The sequence below is a fragment of the Hypanus sabinus genome, chromosome 19 (genome assembly GCF_030144855.1).
Source record: "Hypanus sabinus isolate sHypSab1 chromosome 19, sHypSab1.hap1, whole genome shotgun sequence".
Lineage (NCBI taxonomy): Eukaryota > Metazoa > Chordata > Chondrichthyes > Myliobatiformes > Dasyatidae > Hypanus > Hypanus sabinus.
The window spans coordinates 26,345,933-26,363,448 of record NC_082724.1 but is presented as its reverse complement, the minus strand read 5'-3'; the positions used below and the strand labels follow the sequence as shown (position 1 = coordinate 26,363,448).

The 17,516-nt window shown below is 41.5% G+C and overlaps 1 protein-coding gene and 1 long non-coding RNA gene across 6 annotated transcripts in view; one reads left to right on the top strand and one right to left on the bottom strand.

Moving 5' to 3' along the window:
- The window catches only part of LOC132377833 (uncharacterized), a 93,101-nt gene that overhangs the window by 11,108 nt on the left and 64,477 nt on the right, over positions 1-17,516 (bottom strand). The window contains exon 3 of one of the 2 annotated variants that reach the window (XR_009506788.1): positions 1,350-1,460. This is a non-coding gene — a long non-coding RNA (uncharacterized LOC132377833). Of the gene's footprint in view, positions 1-1,294; positions 1,461-17,516 lie in introns of both variants that reach the window. The other variant, XR_009506787.1, reaches the window with a different exon arrangement.
- fhit (fragile histidine triad diadenosine triphosphatase) overlaps positions 1-17,516 on the top strand; it is a 942,594-nt gene that overhangs the window by 901,536 nt on the left and 23,542 nt on the right. The gene's annotated exons all lie outside the window — the stretch shown is intronic.

Sequence of the window (17,516 nt, the reverse complement as noted above, 5' to 3'; positions counted from 1 at the left end):
TGTCTTGAGATGTTGCTTCAATATATCCACATAATTTTCCTTCCTCATGATGCCATCTATTTTGTGAAGTGCACCAGTCCCTCCTGCAGCAAAGCTCCCCCACAACAGGATGTGCCACCCTCATGCTTCATGGTTGGGATGGTGTTCTTCGGCTTGCAAGTCTCAGCCTTTTTCCTCCAAACATAACAATATTCATTATGGACAAACAGTTCAATTTTTGTTTCATCAGACCAGAGGACATTTCTTCAAAAAGATCTTTGTTCCCATCTGCACTTGCAAACTGTATTCTGGCTTCTTCCTTGCTGAGCAGCCTTTCAGGTTATGTTGCTATAGGACTCGTTTTACTGTGGATATAGATACTTGTCTACCTGTTTCCTCCAGCATCTTCACAAGATCCTTTGCTGTTGTTCTGGGATTGACTTGCACTTTTTGCGCCAATGTATGTTCATTTCGAGGAGACAGAATGCGTCTCCTTCCTGAGCGGTATGACGGCTGCATGGTCCCACGGTGTTTAAACTTGCGAACTATTGTTTGTATAGATGAACGTGGTACCTTCAGACATTTGGAAATTGCTCCTAAGGATGAACCAGACTTGCAGAGGTCCACAATTTTTTTTCTGAGGTCTTGGGTGATTTCTTTTGATTTTGTTTGTAAATTTCTGACCCACTGGAATTATGATATAGTCAATTAAGAGTGAAATAATCTGTCTGTAAACAATTGTTGGAAAAATTACTCATTTTGTGCACAAGGTAGATGTCCTCAATGTCTTGCCTGCACTATAGTTTGCTAATATGAAATCTGTGGAGTGGTTAAACAATGTGTTTTAATGACTTCAACCTAAGTGTATGTAAACTTCCAAATTCAACTGTATATTACCAGTTATGAAAGAGTTTCTGCTGCTGGCCACATGTCCCTCGGAGTTCCATTTTGAATCTCCGTGTCCATGGGGCCTCTCATATCCATGATAATTGTTCTCACAGAGTTACCCCCGCCAGCACACTGGATGCATCTGCTTTTATATTAATTTCTTATCAATGCAAATATTGCATTGCAGTGCCATTGACTGTAGGCCATGTGCCTGATCTTTAACACCTTTTTGTTGGCTCTGCTCCAGGCTAGCATCTACTTATTGCCCTATTCCCAGCAAGTGACAATCAGTGATTTATTCTCAGTCAGCTTGAACCACGCAGACCTGACACAGACAAACATTCACACACCTGCATGTTATGTTCAATCAAAAAATATCAAACAAATAACTTCTTATTTGGAAATGATCCCTAATGCAGTGGATTACCTGAAGCATTATTGTGTTGACTTTAAAACACTGATCAAGGCAAGCGGTAACTCACAAAATGGAGAACCCAGTCTTCTTTATAAAATGGCAGCCTCCATCTCCTCCATCATGGCAAGAACAAAGGCAATTGGTTTGTCTGCTTCCACTGTCCTGTGTCCTGTACCACCTAGAAAACGATGTTGCATATGTCAGGATGCTGTTTATCAACTTCAGCTCAGTGTTTACTAATATCATCCCTCATAAGCTGGTGGGTAAACTGTCCTCGTTGGATCTCAACACCTCTCCCTGTAATTGGATCTTGATAGAAAGATCACAGTTAATCCCTGTTGTTATCAAAACATCTTTAGCTCCATCAAGCTGAGCACAAGGCTGTGTGCTCAACCTGCTGCTGATGCATGACTGCACTGCAAGGTCCAGTTCAAACCACATCATCAAGCTCACAGCATCACAGTGGTTGTCTCGTTAAGAACGATGATAAGGCGCCGTACGGAGAGGAGATAGACCGGCTGGTTGAATGGTGCATGCTCAGCGACTTGACTCTCAACACAGACAAGACCAAAGCGATAATTGTGGACTTTAGGAAGGTGCACACTGACCTTTCCTCACTGCACATAAATGGCTCCTCCATGGAGAGAGTTAGGAGCATCAAGTTTCTAGGAGTGCACATAATAGACAATCTCACCTTGTCCCTCACACTACCACTGTAGTCAAGAAAACACAACAGTGTCTCCATTTCCTGATGACCTTAAAATCAAAAGACTATAAGACATACTGTAGGAGCAGAATTAAGCCATTTGGCCCATTGAGTTTGCTCTGCCATTCCATCATGGCTGACATATTATCCCTCTCAACTCCAAACTCTTGCCTCTTCCTATTACCTTTGATGCCCTGACCTATCAACCTCTGCTTTAAATATACCCAATGATGATTTCACAGCTGCCTGGTGCAATGAATTCCAGAGATTCACTACCTTCTGACTGAACAGATTCCTTCCCAACTGTGTTCTAAATGGACACCCCTCTATTCTGAGGGGTCCTCTAGTCCTAGACTCCCCCATGGTAGGAAACATCTTCTCCACATCCACTCCATCTAGGCCTTTCAATATTCAATAGGTCTCAATGAAATCTCCCCTCATTCTTCTAAACTGCAACAAGTAAAGAACCAGAGCCATCAAATGCTCCTCGCACATTAATCCTTTCATTCCAGAATCATTCTCATGAACCTCCTCTGGACCCTCCCAATGCCAGCACATCTTTTCTTTGACAGGGCACCCAAAACTGCTTACAGTACATTCAAGTGTGGGCTGACCAATGCCTTATAAGGCATCAGTAATACATCTTTGCTTTTATATTCTAGTCCTCTCAAAATAAATACTAACATTGCATTTGCCTTCCTCACCATCAGCTCAACCTGCAAGTTAAACTTCAAGGAATCCTGCACAAGAACTCCCAAGTCCTTTTACACCTTTGATTTTTCAATTCTCTCTACATTTAGAAAATAGTCTACACATTTATTCCTTGACTGTGCACCTCTACACTATATTCCATCTGTCACTATTCTCCCAATCTGTTTAAGTCCTACTGTGGGCCCATTGCTTCCTCAACACTATTTGCCCCTCCAGTTATCTTCGTATTTTCTACAAAGCTATCAACTCCATCATCCAAATCATTGACATACAGTACTTTATAATGTGAAAAGATGTGGTCTCATCACATATGAAATGCCAGTAGAGATATACTGTTTACTTTTTAACTTGTGTCTCAAATATGCCTTCTTATTTGTGTTAATATTACTTTATGGTGTGCGTAAGTTATATGTACTGAGTTGTATACCTTGGTCCATTGTTTTATTTGGTGATATACATGCTTATGATTGACAATAAAGTTGAACTTGAACTTGTACTTCAAGCAGGTGAACTCTCGCAAGGTGACAGGCCCCAGTGCTGTACATGGCCTGGTACTGAAAACTTGAAGCCAATGAATTGACTGGAATGTTCAAGGAGATCTTCAGCCTCTACTACTCTAATCTGAGGTTCTCACCTCCTTCAAAAGGGCAGCAGTCATTCTGGTTCCCAGGAAGAGCAAGGTGAGCTGCCTGGTAGCACTCACATCTACACTGATGAAGTACTTTGAGAGTCTGGATATGGATGGAATTAATTCCTGCCTGAGCAAGGATCTGGACCCACTGCAGTTTGCCTACCATGATTCTAGGGATTCTAAGATAAGAGGGCATGACTTCAGGATTGAAAGACGTCCTTTTAGAACTGAGGTGCGGAGAAATTACTTTAGTCAGAGGGTGGTAAGTCTGTGGAATTTGTTGCCATGAGCGGCTGCGGAGGCCGAGTCATTGGGTGTATTTAAGACAGAGGTAGATAGGTCCTTGATTTGCCAGGGCATCCAAGGGTATGGAGTGAAAGCAGGAGAATAAGGATGACTGGAAGAATTGGATCAGCCCATGATTGAATGGTGGAGCAGACTCAATGGGCCGAATAGCCTACTTCTGCTCCTATATCTTATGGTCTTATGACAAGCCTGCAATGGACACAATCTCATTGCCTTTCCATTCTACTATATAGCAAAGCAGATGTCAGGCCACTGTTTATTGATTATAACTTATTGTTTAACACCATCATCCCCTCTATTAATCACCATCTTCAAAATCTCTGCTAATTGACCATTGACACCACAACAACCTCACATTCCACATCAGCAAGATAAAGGAATTGATTGTCGACTTCAGAAAGGGGAAGTGGGAGGAGACAGACCAGCCTGTGGTGGAAAGGCTGAGAAGCTTCAAGTTCTTGGATGTCAACATATCGGAGAATCTATACTGGGTATAACACATTGAGACACAGTCATGAAGAAGCATGCTAGCAACTCTACTTTGTTAGGAATTTGAGGAGGTTTGGTATGTCAGCAACGATTCTTGCAATTTTCTATAGATTTACAGTGGAAAACATTATGACTGGTTGCATCCCAGCCTGGTAAGAAAGCGCTAATGCATAGAACTGCAAGAGGCTACAGAGGGTTGTGGAATCAACCACCTCCAAGATGGGCAGAACCCTCCCCGCATCAAGGACATCTTCAAGATGTAGTGCCTCAGGAAGGTGGTATTGATCACTAAGTACATTCACCATCTGAGACATGCCTTCTTCTTGTTACTACCATTGAGGAGGAGGTACAGGAGCCTAAAGACCAACACTAAATGATTTAGGAGTAGCTTACCCCCCTCCTTCTATCAGATTTCTGAATGGTCAGTGAGCACTACTTCATTATTCTTTATTTTGAACTATTTACTTATTTTGTAATTTAGAGTAATTTTATGTCTTTGCGCTTTTGCCATGGCAAAACAATGAATTTCATCGCATGTAAATCAGTGATAATAAACATGATTCTAATTCTATTGCATAGCTATTGGTGAGAATGTGCTGTATGTAAGCAATGTTGAGCAAATGTTTTGGGAATATTTTAAACAAATCCATTTGTTATAGCAATCCTTTCTGTTCAAAACAAAACTAATGTAAAAATGTAATGATATTCTTATACAGTGCATCTTTTCTGTGCTAATACCATTCATTCAATGAAGATTTACAATCTGAAGAAATCACCAATTTCAAACTAACTATCCTTGAATTGAAGGTAGTTTTCTGTTATAGATCTATTTTGCACTCTGGGCTTGATCAATTGCCCAAATCCACTCACAGAAAAAGGAGGTATACATCTCATCAGACTGTGCTGGATTTAAATTGGATTCCAGAGGCCAGATTTAAATGGAATGCATGATTGGGCCTCCCTTGTTTAATAAATATTTTGATGAATATTTCCTCCTTTGCCAGTGGGTCTCTTTCTCTCTCTTGCTTTCTAAACATAGCAACTGCCACTGTAAGATCACAAACAGATGTAAATAAACTAACAGTTGTTTGACTTCTCAAGGTAAAAGGAAGTCAGTCTTCAGTTCTTGAAATGTAAATTGAAAGCACTAATCACCTTGAGGTTAAAACAAGTATTGTCTAAAGACCAACTTTGTTCTGTCTGGAGAAGCAATGTTTAGCTCACTACGCCTGCTTTATTACTGCTCAAGGTGCAGTATAAAACGATAGATTGCTTAATCCGGGTAGTTTAATTTGGGTTGTTTCAAAAGGACAAGCGAACTCTTAAGTTGCTTGCTTCAAGGAAGCTTGCAGAACAGATGGCTTTTTAGAGCATGTCATGGTTGAGCCCATTAGGGGATCAGCTATTCTGGATTGGGTGTTGTGCAGTGAACCAGAACTGATTAGAGAGCTTAAAGTAAAAGAACCATTAGGGGAAGTGATCATAATATGATCAAATTCACCCTGAAATTTGAGAAAGAGAAGCTAAAGTCAGAAGTATCGGTTTTACAATGGAGTAAAGGAAATTACCAAGGCATAAGAGAGGAACTGACCAGAATTGATTGGGGAAGAACACTGGCAGGGATGACAACAGAGCAGTGATGGCTGGAATTCGGAAGACATAGGATATATACTTCCTAAAGAGGAAGAAGCATTCCAAAGCAAGATGACACAACCATAGCTAACAAGAGAAGTCAAAGCCACCAAGATTGAAGCCAAAGAGAGGGCATATAATAGAGTGAAAATTAGTGGTAAGTTAGGGGATTGGCAAGCTTTTAAATACCAGCAGAAGGCAACTAAATAAGTCATTAAAAAGTTAAAGATGGAATACAAAAATAAGCTAGCCAATAACATTGAAGAGGATACCAGAAGTTTCTTCAAATACAGAAATTGTAACAGAGAGGCAAGAATAGATATCAGATCACTAGAAAACAATGCTAGAGAGATGGTAATGGGGAACATGGCAGGTGAACTGAATCAGTATTTTGCATCAATCTTCCCTGTGGAAGGCACTCGCAGTATGGTGGAAGTTCCAGGTGACAGGGATCATGAAGTGTGTGAAGTTACTATTATTAGAGAGAAGGTTCTTGGGAAACTGGAAGGTCTGAAGGTAGATAAATCACTTAGACCAGACTGTGTACAGCCTAGGGTACTGAAAGAGGTGGCTGAAGAGAATCACTAGATTCAGGAATGGTTCCGGAAAAGAGGAAAATTGCAAATGTTACTCCACGCTTCATGAAGGGAGCGAGGCAGAAGGAAGGAAGTTCTAGGCCATTTAGTCTGTCAGTGGTTGGGAAGGTGTTAGAGTCAAGTATTAAGGATGAGGTCTCAGGATACTAGCAGGCACATGATAAAATAGGCCATAGTTAGCATGGTTTCCTCAAGGGAAAACCTTGCCTGTCAAATATTTTGAAATTCATTGAGGAAATAACATGCAGAATAGGCAGGGGAGAGCCGGTCGATGTTGTGTACTTGGATTTTCAGAAGACCTTTTCATGACGCTGCTTAAAGATCAATGAGCCCATGGTATTACAGGAAAGATTCTAGCATAGACAAAGCAGTGGCTGATTGGCAGGAGGCAATAAAAAGGAATAATGGGAGCTTTTTCTAGTTGGCTGCAATGACTAGTGGTGTTCCACAGGGGTCTGTGTTGGGACTGATTCTTTTTATGTTATATGTCAATGATTTAGATAATGGAATTGATGACTTTATTGCAAAGTTTGCAGATGTTATGAAGATAGGTGGAGCGGTAGGTAGTTTTGAGGAAATAGGGAAGCTACAGAAGGACTTAGACAGATTAGGAGAATGGGCAAAGAAGTGGTAGATGTAATACAGTGTTGGGAAGTGTATGGTCATGCACTTTGGTAGTATAACTGAAAAGGTTGACTATTTTCTAAATGGAGAGTAAATACCAAAATCTGAGGGGCAAAGGGATTTGCCGGTCCCTAGGTAGGATTCTTTAAAGATTAGTTTGCAGGTTGAGTCTGTGGTGAAGAAGGCAAATGCAATGTCAGCATTCACTTCAAGAGGACTAGAATATAAAAGCAAGGATGTAATGCTGTGACTTTAGAAAACACTGGTTAGGCCTCACTTGGATTATTGAATGCAATGTTGGGTCCCTCATCTTAGAAAGGATCCGCTGAAGTTGGAGAGAGCTCAAAAGAGGTTCACGAAATGATTCCAGGATTAAACGGCTTGTCATATGAAGAGCGTTTGATGGCTCTGGGCCTAAATTCACTGCAACTTAGAAGAATGAGGGATGACCTAATTGAGACCTATTGAATGGTGAAAGGCTTTGATGAGTGGATGTGAAAAAGATGTTTCCTGTGGTGGGAGAGTCTAAGACCAGAGGACACAGCCTCAGATTAAACGGGCATCTTTTAGAACGGAGATGAGGAGGATTTCCTTTAGCCAAAGAGTGGTGAATCTATGGAACTCATTGCCACAGGCAGCTGTGGAGGCCAAGTACTTATGTATATAGACTGAGGTTGATAGATTCTTGATTGATCAGGGCATGAAAGAATATGGGATGAAGGCAGGAGATTGGGGCTGAGAGGAAATTTGGATCAGCCATGATGAAATGGCAGAGGAGTCTCAATGGGCCAAATGACCTAATTCTGTTTCTATATCTTATGGTCTTAAATATTATTTATCATATCAATAACTATGATGTGTTTACAGTTGGAAGGTTTTATGTGCTCAAGGAAGTTAGCTTTACAGCATTACAGCATTAGTGGTATGTAGCTGAAGAATTGTGTCTCCAAAATGCTTTTAGACTGTCTGTGTTGAAAGAACATCTAAGGAAATATCAAATGCCACTCAAGTGGTGGGAAAAGGATATACATTTTGAAAGCAGTTCAGGCTTCTTAGGAGTGAAAGGAAGAATAATAGCAAGACAGGGTGAATAGAATCCATTCCTCCAGCTTTAGTTTCTGCGAAGGACAAGTCACTCACCTACCTTGTCCTTACCTACCAGCCTCTGAATCCCCCTTGACATCACCTACCACCCCACCAACCTCTAGATTCCCCTTGTCTTCACCTACCACCCCACCAGCCTCTGGATCCAATGTATAATTCTCCGTAACTTCCACCACCTCCAACGGGATCCCACTACCAAGCACATCTTTCCCTCCCCCCCCACTTTCTGCTTTCCCCAGGGATCGCTCCCTATGCAACTTCCTTGTCCATTCATTGCCCCCATCCCTTCCCACCAGTCTCCCTCCTGGCACTTATCCTTGCAAGTGGAACACATGCTACACCTGCCCTTCCACTTCCTCCCTCACCACCATTCAGGACCCCAGACAGTCCTTCCAGGTGAGGCGACACTTCACCTGTGAGTAGGCTGGTGTGATATACTGCCCCCGGTGCCCCCGGTGTGGCCTTTTAAATATATGGTGAGACCCAACACAGACTGGGAGACCGTTTCACTGAACAGCTACACTCTGACCGCCAGAGAAAGCAGGATCTCCCAGTGGCCACACATTTTAATTCCACGTCCCATTCCCATTCTGATATGTCTATCCATGGCCTCCTCTACTGTCAAGATAAAGCCACACTCAGGTTGGAGGAACAACACCTTATATACTGGCTGGGTAGCTTCCAACCTGATGGCATGAACATTGACTTCTCTAACTTCCGTTAATGCCCCTCCCCTTTTTACCCCATCCCTGATATATTTAGTTTTTTTTTCTCTCTCTGCCCATCACTCTGCCTGTTCTCCATCTCCCTCTGGTGCTCCCTTCCCCCTTTCTTTCTCCCTAGGCCTCTCGTCCCATGATCCTTTCCCTTCTCCAGCTCTGTATCCCTTTTGCCAATCACCTGCCTGGCTCTCAGCTTCACCCCACCCCCTCTGGTCTTCTCCTATCATTTCGCATTTTTCCCTCCCCCTCCTATTTTCAAATCTCTTACTATCTTTCCTTTCAGTTAGTCCTGACAAGGGGTCTTGGCCCGAAATATTAACAGCACTTCTCCCTATAGATGCTGCCTGGCCTGCTGTGTCCCACCAGCATTTTGTGTGTGTCACTCATTCACATCATGGTTTGTGTTTTTAGTTTATAGGAATTAAACCTGTGTTTTGGAAATCACTTGAGTTAAAGAAATTTTTTGTGTTTTAGAAATAGTTTGTAATTGGGAAATGTTTAAGATAGAAATCCTTTGTGAGTCTTGAGAATGCATATCACTGTAAATAAATAAACTGTGTTTTAAATTATTTTGTTAGCTGGAAGTATCTTCTCTACAGTAGGGAAGAGATGCCCACCGCTCCATTAGTGAGTATTGGCAACTGAAACTTGTTATGGAGAATAAACAGGGAAGTGAACAAGTCTTTGAAGGGGGAAGCACTGTCGACATTTCGGGCCGAGACCCTTGGTCAGGTCTTTGCCGTGATGTAGGGTCTAGGCCCGAAACGTCGACAGTGCTTCTCCTTATAGATGCTACCTGGCCTGCTGCGTTCCACCAGCATTTTGTGTGTATTGCTTGAATTGCCAGCATCTGCAGATTTCCTCATGAAGCCTTTGAAGACTGGGTATTTACAGTATAATCTCCCTTTGGTGAGAGTATTCATAGATATGTAAATGCAATAGGGCTTAAAATCTTTGTTTGAATTGAGAACCTTCACGGTCAGCAAACTATTCTATCACACTACTCGCACAATTATCGTTTGTAGGTGTTTGCCATTTGAGAGCTATACATTGTTCAGGATTGTTTGCTTCAGGATCATTTAATGTTTAATGTTTAACATTTAACATTAAAATTTAACATTACAATGTTTAACATTTCCTGCAGACAAGTGTAAAGAACAAAATAATTGTTGCTCTGGATACGAAGCAAAGGAAACAAACACAACAGTAAAGAACACAATTAAATGTACATATTAACAGTGTATATACATTGATTGATTGAATGTCCATAAAGTGACACTAGGCTGTACGTATGGTGACTGATGGGAAGTAATGAAGTAGTTATGGAGTTAGAGGGTGGAGGTGTTGATTGGCCTTACTCCTTGGGAAAAGTAACTGTTTTTGACTCTGCTGATCTTGGTGTGGATGCTATGTAGCCTCCTCCCTGATGGGAGTGGGACAAACAGTCCATGAGTAGGGTGGGTGGGATCCTTCATGATGTTACTGGCTCTTTTGTGGCACCTTTCTGTATACATGTCCTTGATAGTTGTTAGGCTGATACTGGTGATATGCTGGGCAGTTAGAGCCTTGCTCCTGCTGCAGTGCAGTTTGTCAGGATGCTCTCCACTGTGCAGCACAATGTCCTGCACTCTTCAGCCTCCTCAGAGAGTAGAAGTATTGGTGACCTTTCTCGACTGTGTAGGATATGCTCTGGGATCATGAGAGGTTGTGTGTGATGTACATGCCCAGGAGTTTGAAACTGTTTGCAGTTTCCATTGTTGTGCCACCAATGTAAAGTGGCGGCAAGGGGTGTGAGTGGTGTGTGTCCTCCTGAAGTTGATAACCATCTCCTTTGTCTTGTTGGCATTAAGGAAGAGGTTATTTTTCTGGCACCAGGCCTCAAGCTCTTCCACCTTGTAGGTTGTATCGTTTTTGGTGATTAGCCCCACCACTGTCGTGTCTTTGGTGAACTTAAATGATGTAATTGCTCTGGTGTTTGGCCTTGCAATCACGTGTGAGAAGAGTGTACAGCAATCAGCTCAGCACACACCTCTTGGGGGGAGAACTCATGTTGAGGATGATTGGGAGGGAAGAGTGTTTGGGCATCTTGACTATCTGAGATCTATTTGTTAGTAAGTCCAACACCTAGTTGCACAGGTGTGAATTTAGACCAAGCAGTAGGAGTTTCTTCACCTAGGTTTGTGGGAAAATTGTGTTAAACGCAGAACTGAAACCTAGAAACAGCATTCTGACATAAATGCAAAAAAATGAGGAACTATCCTTTTCCATATTTCCAGTCTACTCTCATGTTTTAATGAAAACTTTGTTCAGTTCCTTTTGTAAAACGCTTTGAGTATCTTAAGTTACCAGATAATTCAGCCTTTAAATGCAAGGAAAATTGTCATGGTATATAAATGTGCAAATATTTATCAAAATGCTTTATTTAAAATTCATTTTCTGTACCCTGATGTGCGATGAAGTGCAGTGAATGGAGCTCCCGCTCAGAAATCATCTTTTCATCTCAAGATCTATGTTTGAATCCAACACCACCTTGTAGATGAATCTTATGTCTATATTAGCTGCTAGGGCCAGCATGAAATGGATGAACAGCAATCTCAGCTCACTTATCAGTAAAATAACAGAAAACTAGTGCTCAATTAATATTTTCACTCAGATGTAACAGAACAGTTGGTGCATGAAATAGGAATACTATGCTATGCTGAAGAAGTCAGCCACTTGCAATTTGATACTGAATCAAAGAAATTGGTGGAGCAAAGACCTTTTATTGTACCTGGCTGTGTACTATCTTACCCAATAATGTTTAATACAGTAGATTCCAGTTAACTGGGAAACATCAGGACCAGTAATTTTTGGCCCAATTAACCAGCTGTTCCAATTAGCCAAAGTTTCACGGAAATAGTTAAAACGATATAAAAAGGATAAACTACCATCTGACTAACAAATTCTGTACTTAAGTGAAATACAGAACAAATTAGAACATGATCAATACTATAAAACTGTGTACAAAATAGTTACTGATGGAAGAAATCATTCAGTGCATGCTGACTCATTCTTCGATTGACTGTAAATGAAGATAATCAGCCCAGACACCTAGTGTAGACAGTGCATTGCCTTCATACAATGCTATAGATGAATGCAGCCTCCAAATCTTCATTTTCATTTTAACATTCAAGGTGATTGTCAATACCTTCAAATACTGGTAGTTCCTACCTTGTCAAAATAGTGTAATTGTTTTATTTTCACTCCAAGCTGTTTCTAGCATCTCCAAGTCTGAAATCTTGAAACTGCAGTGAGCAAAACAGTTCTGAGTAGTCTTACTGCTTATTTCTCGCCAACTATCATCCACAAAAATCACTGCATTTTGAACACAAGCACACGGAACTGATGATACTTAAAAACAGTTTGCTGTAAGCTCGGTGTGGTGTCTAACAGTCATGCAGGTGAACATGCCTGACACTGTTCGAAACTGTTTGGCAACGGTTTCCTGCCCCAATCAAGCAGCTGAGTATCCCAAATAAACAAAGTGAATCTTGGCTATTTCTGATTAGTTTTTGGTCTTTAAGAGTTTCCCATACAAGTGTGTTGGCAATGGGTACTAGAAGAATGTTTAACAAGAAGTTCCATGTCCCTGAGTTGACATTCTTGCGATGAACTGATTAATTAATTTTTTTAAAAATGTTAGGTATTCTGAAACTCACTGTTTCATAGTTTTCCACACGTATTTTGGAGCAGGCAAAGATTTGTTAATAATATTGAGTCAAGCAACATCAGTTATTATGGAGTAAATCAAACGATAACTTGCTAAGGTGCTGGCATAAAAAGGACATGCAATAGACACTATTAACATTGCAAGCTGAGTGCTGGTAGATGTCTGAAAGAGCCTGCTTTGAAATCATTGAAAAGTATGAAGTTGTAATAATTCACCACTAATTACCCAAAAAAACACACACACTAGACAAAGTCAGGGCAAGTGCATTCAGGTGTAAATGTGTTTTTAATGGTTGTGGAGTCATTCATATATTTCATTATAATGTGGGAGGACAGCCAGTTTATTGAATCAATGCTGGACCATCAAGTCTTAATTAATACTAGATGGAAGAGTGGTAATGTTAAGGAGGGTTTTGGGAAAGAATCATGAATGGCCATGATTTTAATAAAGGGAGGGTACTGTCTTTGAAAGTAGGAGAAAGAGAATTAAAGCAATTATGACTCTAAGAGCTTTTACAACATTTGAAAGAGGATACTACAGATACATGTGGAAGCCTTAGAAACTATAGTAGGTGACATTTTTGTAAGAAAGGCAACACAAATGTAGCAGAGAGGAGCATTAAAGGTAAAATTATAGCGATGAACTTAAATTCATTAACATCACTGACGAAAAAGTACCAGATAAATGAAATAGGGATAAAGCTGACAAATCCCTTGGGCCTTACAACCTGCATTCCATGATACTAAAGGAAGTCACAGTTGTAATTAAAGGATGCATTCGTGATGATCTTCCAAATTTCCTTAGTATCTGGAGATAGAAGGTGGAAAGAGTAACACTGCAAATTTATACAGGAGGCAGAGGTAAAAATATCAGGAACTAGTTAACCAGACATCAGTTAGCAGTAAAGAACATAAATTCTATCAGCAACAGGCCAATTGGAAAAGTAAGTGCAATCTGATTTCTATTGATCTGTTTGGTAAATTTTAACTCAACTTATATATCCCTTGAACTATAACTGAAGTTTTCAACAGGGGACAATATATGAAGTAGCTGTTGCTGCCTGCTCATTCAGCGCTTCCTTTAGGGAGGACTAAAGCCTGAATGTTTTAGAATGTCAAAACATTGAAAACCTATTAAAATCAATTATTTTAAATATCAACTCTTCATTTCTAAAGAATAAACAAGAAAATTAAGAACCCTTCAAACAATTATTAACATTTAACTGAATTCATTTCATTCAATAAAGATAAATTACCTAAAATTTCAAGGTTATAAGTGAATTATTAAATTACATATGTCACCATATACTTGTGGGCATACTCAATAAATCAATAGAATAATAACCATAACAGAACCAATGAAAGACCGCCTAACTGGGGTGTTCAACTAGAGTGCAGAAGACAACATACTGTGCAAATACAAAAAGAAAGAAATAATAATAAATAAAGCAGCAATAAATAGAGAGAATGTCAGTTGAAGAGTCCTTGAAATTGAGTCGATTGGTTTTGGGAATATTTCAATGATGGGGCAAGTAGATTTGAGTGAAGTTAGCACTTTTGGTTCAAAAGCCCAACAATTGGTGGTAACTGTTCCTGAACCTGGTGGTGTGAGTTCTGAGGCTCTTTTACCCTCTTCCTAATAGCAGAAGCAAGAAGAGAGCATGTCCTGGGTGCTGGGAACATGACCCTGGTCTGTCTGGCACTCCTGACAACCACATGTATGTACCAGCAGCCATGTAATCTGTAATACTCTACTGGGCTCACTCCTCAGCCCCTTTTTGCCATCCAGGCGCATGGTAGACCCTGAATTTTCTGCAACGCTGGTCTGGTGGCTCCCTATGATTGCAGATGTATGTCAGTTCACCTCTGCCTGTCCTCAGTGTGCCCAATCCAATTCCTCCAACCAGCCGCCCTCTGGTCTCCTGTATCCCCTTCTGGTTGCACAACAACCGTGGTCCCACATTGTTACAGATTTCATCATGGTTTTTCCATCTTCCAATGGGGCCAAGGTGGAAAAAGAAAGAATAATTTTATACTTGGAACTGTGAATTTGTCATAGATATGCAGAAAGATATGTGGAGGTATAGCAAACAGGAAAATCAATGGTGACTTGTTCTACGTGGGGAAAATCTGAAGTACAAGTATGGCATGTTTTGCTGCATTTTGGCAGGGGGTTAGTGAAACCATATCTGGAGAACTATTTTTAGTTTTGTTCTCCTTACCTCAGAAAACTTGCTTTGGCATCATTGCAGTTTAAGATTAATTGCAGAGATGAAGTGCAGAGAAAGCTATTGAGCTTTGAACATAGAACCTAAGAGTCTAGCTCAGAATAGGCCCACCGGTCCACCCTCTATGTTGTGCCAAACCTTTAATCTATTGCAAGATCAATCTAACCCTTTCCTCTCTCATAGCCTTCCCTCTCTACCTTCCATCAAACATTAGCTTTATTTGTCACATGCACATCAAAAGATACAGTGAAATGTGTCACTTGTGTCAATGACCAAGTCCAAAGACGTGCTGAAGACAGCTTGCAAGTGTCACCATGCTTCCTGTTCCAACATAATATGCCCACAGATTTCTAACTCTAGTCTTTTGGAATGGGGTGGAAACCGGAGCACCTGGAGGAAATCCAGGTGGTCACAGGGAGAACATTCAAACTCCCAACAGAGAGCAGAGGGAATTGAACGCTAATCTTCCATTCACTGGCTTTGTAAACCATTATGTTAACAGCTACGCTATTGTGCCACCCTTCCAGAAGTTCAAGTTTATTGTCATTCAACCATGTACATGTATACCACCAAACGAGACAATGTTCCTCTGGATATAATTCACACACATAACACATAAAGTAATATTGCCACAGATAAATTAACAAATAATAAGGTACATATGCGATACAAGTTAAAAAAGTTAACAATATAATGCTACTGATGCTTCATACCTGATGCGACCTGGGTGCTGGCAGGAAGTTCAGTAGTCTATGGATGAAACTGTTTTCTATCAGCGTTAGCAGAGGGGAGGTTGATGTACACTAGTGGTCACCAACCTTTTTAAGCCCAAGTTCCCCTACCTCGGCCTTAGTGAAAGGTGAGATCGACCCCAGATCGATTAGATACACGCATGCGCATCAGGGCAGAAAGACCGGAAATAAAATCCCGCAACCCAGAAGTAGAAATAATGCATAAACACCAGGGGTATCCACCATTTTTGCACCACACACCAGTTTAATATTGACAATATTCTTGTGGACCTGCCGACAGGGGGTGTTAAACATGACGGGAATACAGCGATACTCGACACAGTTTCCTTATGTCCACTCTGTTTTGCAATTTAGTTTTTGCGACTCTCAGAACTTAGCTGCTGTCCCGCTTGCTCATGTTTTTTCCGCTGAAAAAACTCAGCGGGTTCGTCTTTAAGTGCAGGGTCCTTGGACTCAGGGTACCGAAGCTTCATTGCCTCATTAGACAGCCCCTGGGCCTGAACTCCAGCCGCTGCCCGCCAGACACCCTGGCCAGGTGCAGCTGGTCGTGGGTGGAGTGAGAGGACAAGGTCAGGGCTGGAGGTCCCCGTACCGGGGCCGTGGCGGTCGCAGTCCAGAGAGAGCGAGCGAGGAGGTGACAGGCCCGCGCCCGCCCCCCTTGTAGGATCTATTGGCTGACAAAAGTTTGGCTGGAGGGATGACCTTTAGTATATCGTAGCGAGGTAGCTGCTCTGCTACTTACAAAACCTTGAGCCCGAGTTAGGTCGTCTGCGAATATTTTAGCACCGGATTCCCCACGAACATTCGGTGTGCTAAACAAGTCTAGAGGTGGTGCCCATCTGGCCACACTCTGGGCCAGTAGCATTGGCACTTCCCGCTGGCCGCGCTCCGGGCCAGGAGCATTGGCACTTCCCGCCGGCCGCACTCCGGGCTAGTAGCATTGGCGGTTCTCACCGGCTGCGCGAGGGTGTCACTGCGTTTAGGCGACTGATGACCTTGCATGGGTTCAAGTTCAACAGTGGGCATGACAGGGAATGAGGAAAGATGCAGCTGACTCATATCGTTTCCTCATGGTTTATTTCCGGTCTTTCTGCCCTGGTGCGCATGCATGTAACTAATCGATCTGGGGTCGATCTCACCTTTCACTAAGGCCGAGGTAGGGGAACTTGGGCTTAAAAAGGTTGGGGACCACTGAATTACACTGTGTAGTGCGGGGGAGCTACGCACATGCACACTGGGCAGAAAGAACGGAACTAAAACTCCGCAACCCAGAAACAATCTCTCAGCAGTATTTGTTTATTTACTTTTCATTTTTTTCTGGATCTACTGGGAAAGTCTCAAAGTTCGACTGGTTGGTGACCACTGATGTATACAGCCACAATCACAGTAGCAATGAATTCCCCTGGTAAATAGAAAAGCCTGCGAGAAGAAGGAGGACTCTCATTGTAAGATTCTGAGAGGGATTGATTGGATGGATATTTCCCGAGGTTGGACAATTTAGAACAGCGATATGGAGGTGCAATAGTGCATAGTCTCAGGTTTAAAGGCTAGATTACTTAGAACAAGGTAAAGGTAAACTTCTTTATTCAGGTAAGTGTCTGCAATTCTTCTCTTCAGAAAGATACGGATGTTCAGTCATTAAATATATTCAAGACTGTGATAGATAGATCTTTGTACACTGAGGAATTTAGGAAAATGGGGATCAAATAGTTTGTGGATAAGGCAGATTTATGAGGCATAGTCTCAAGGCACCCCATGACCTATTTCTGCTCCTTTTTAAAAAAAAGTTTCCTTAAAAACAATGATTGACAAGTGCCATTCCTTTGCTATAAATTTTGGACTGTTGTTTTAGAATTAGATTCAGTAATGTGCATCTCACCTTGAAATCAGATTTATTGTGTTTCTTAATCAAATTCTGTGCAGGCAAAGCTGTAATTTCTTGCGACCATTACCTGTCAGAGACTCATCAGAACAGCAGTGGACACTTGTCAGGAATATTCAGAATAATTTCTTTCATGACTTTTG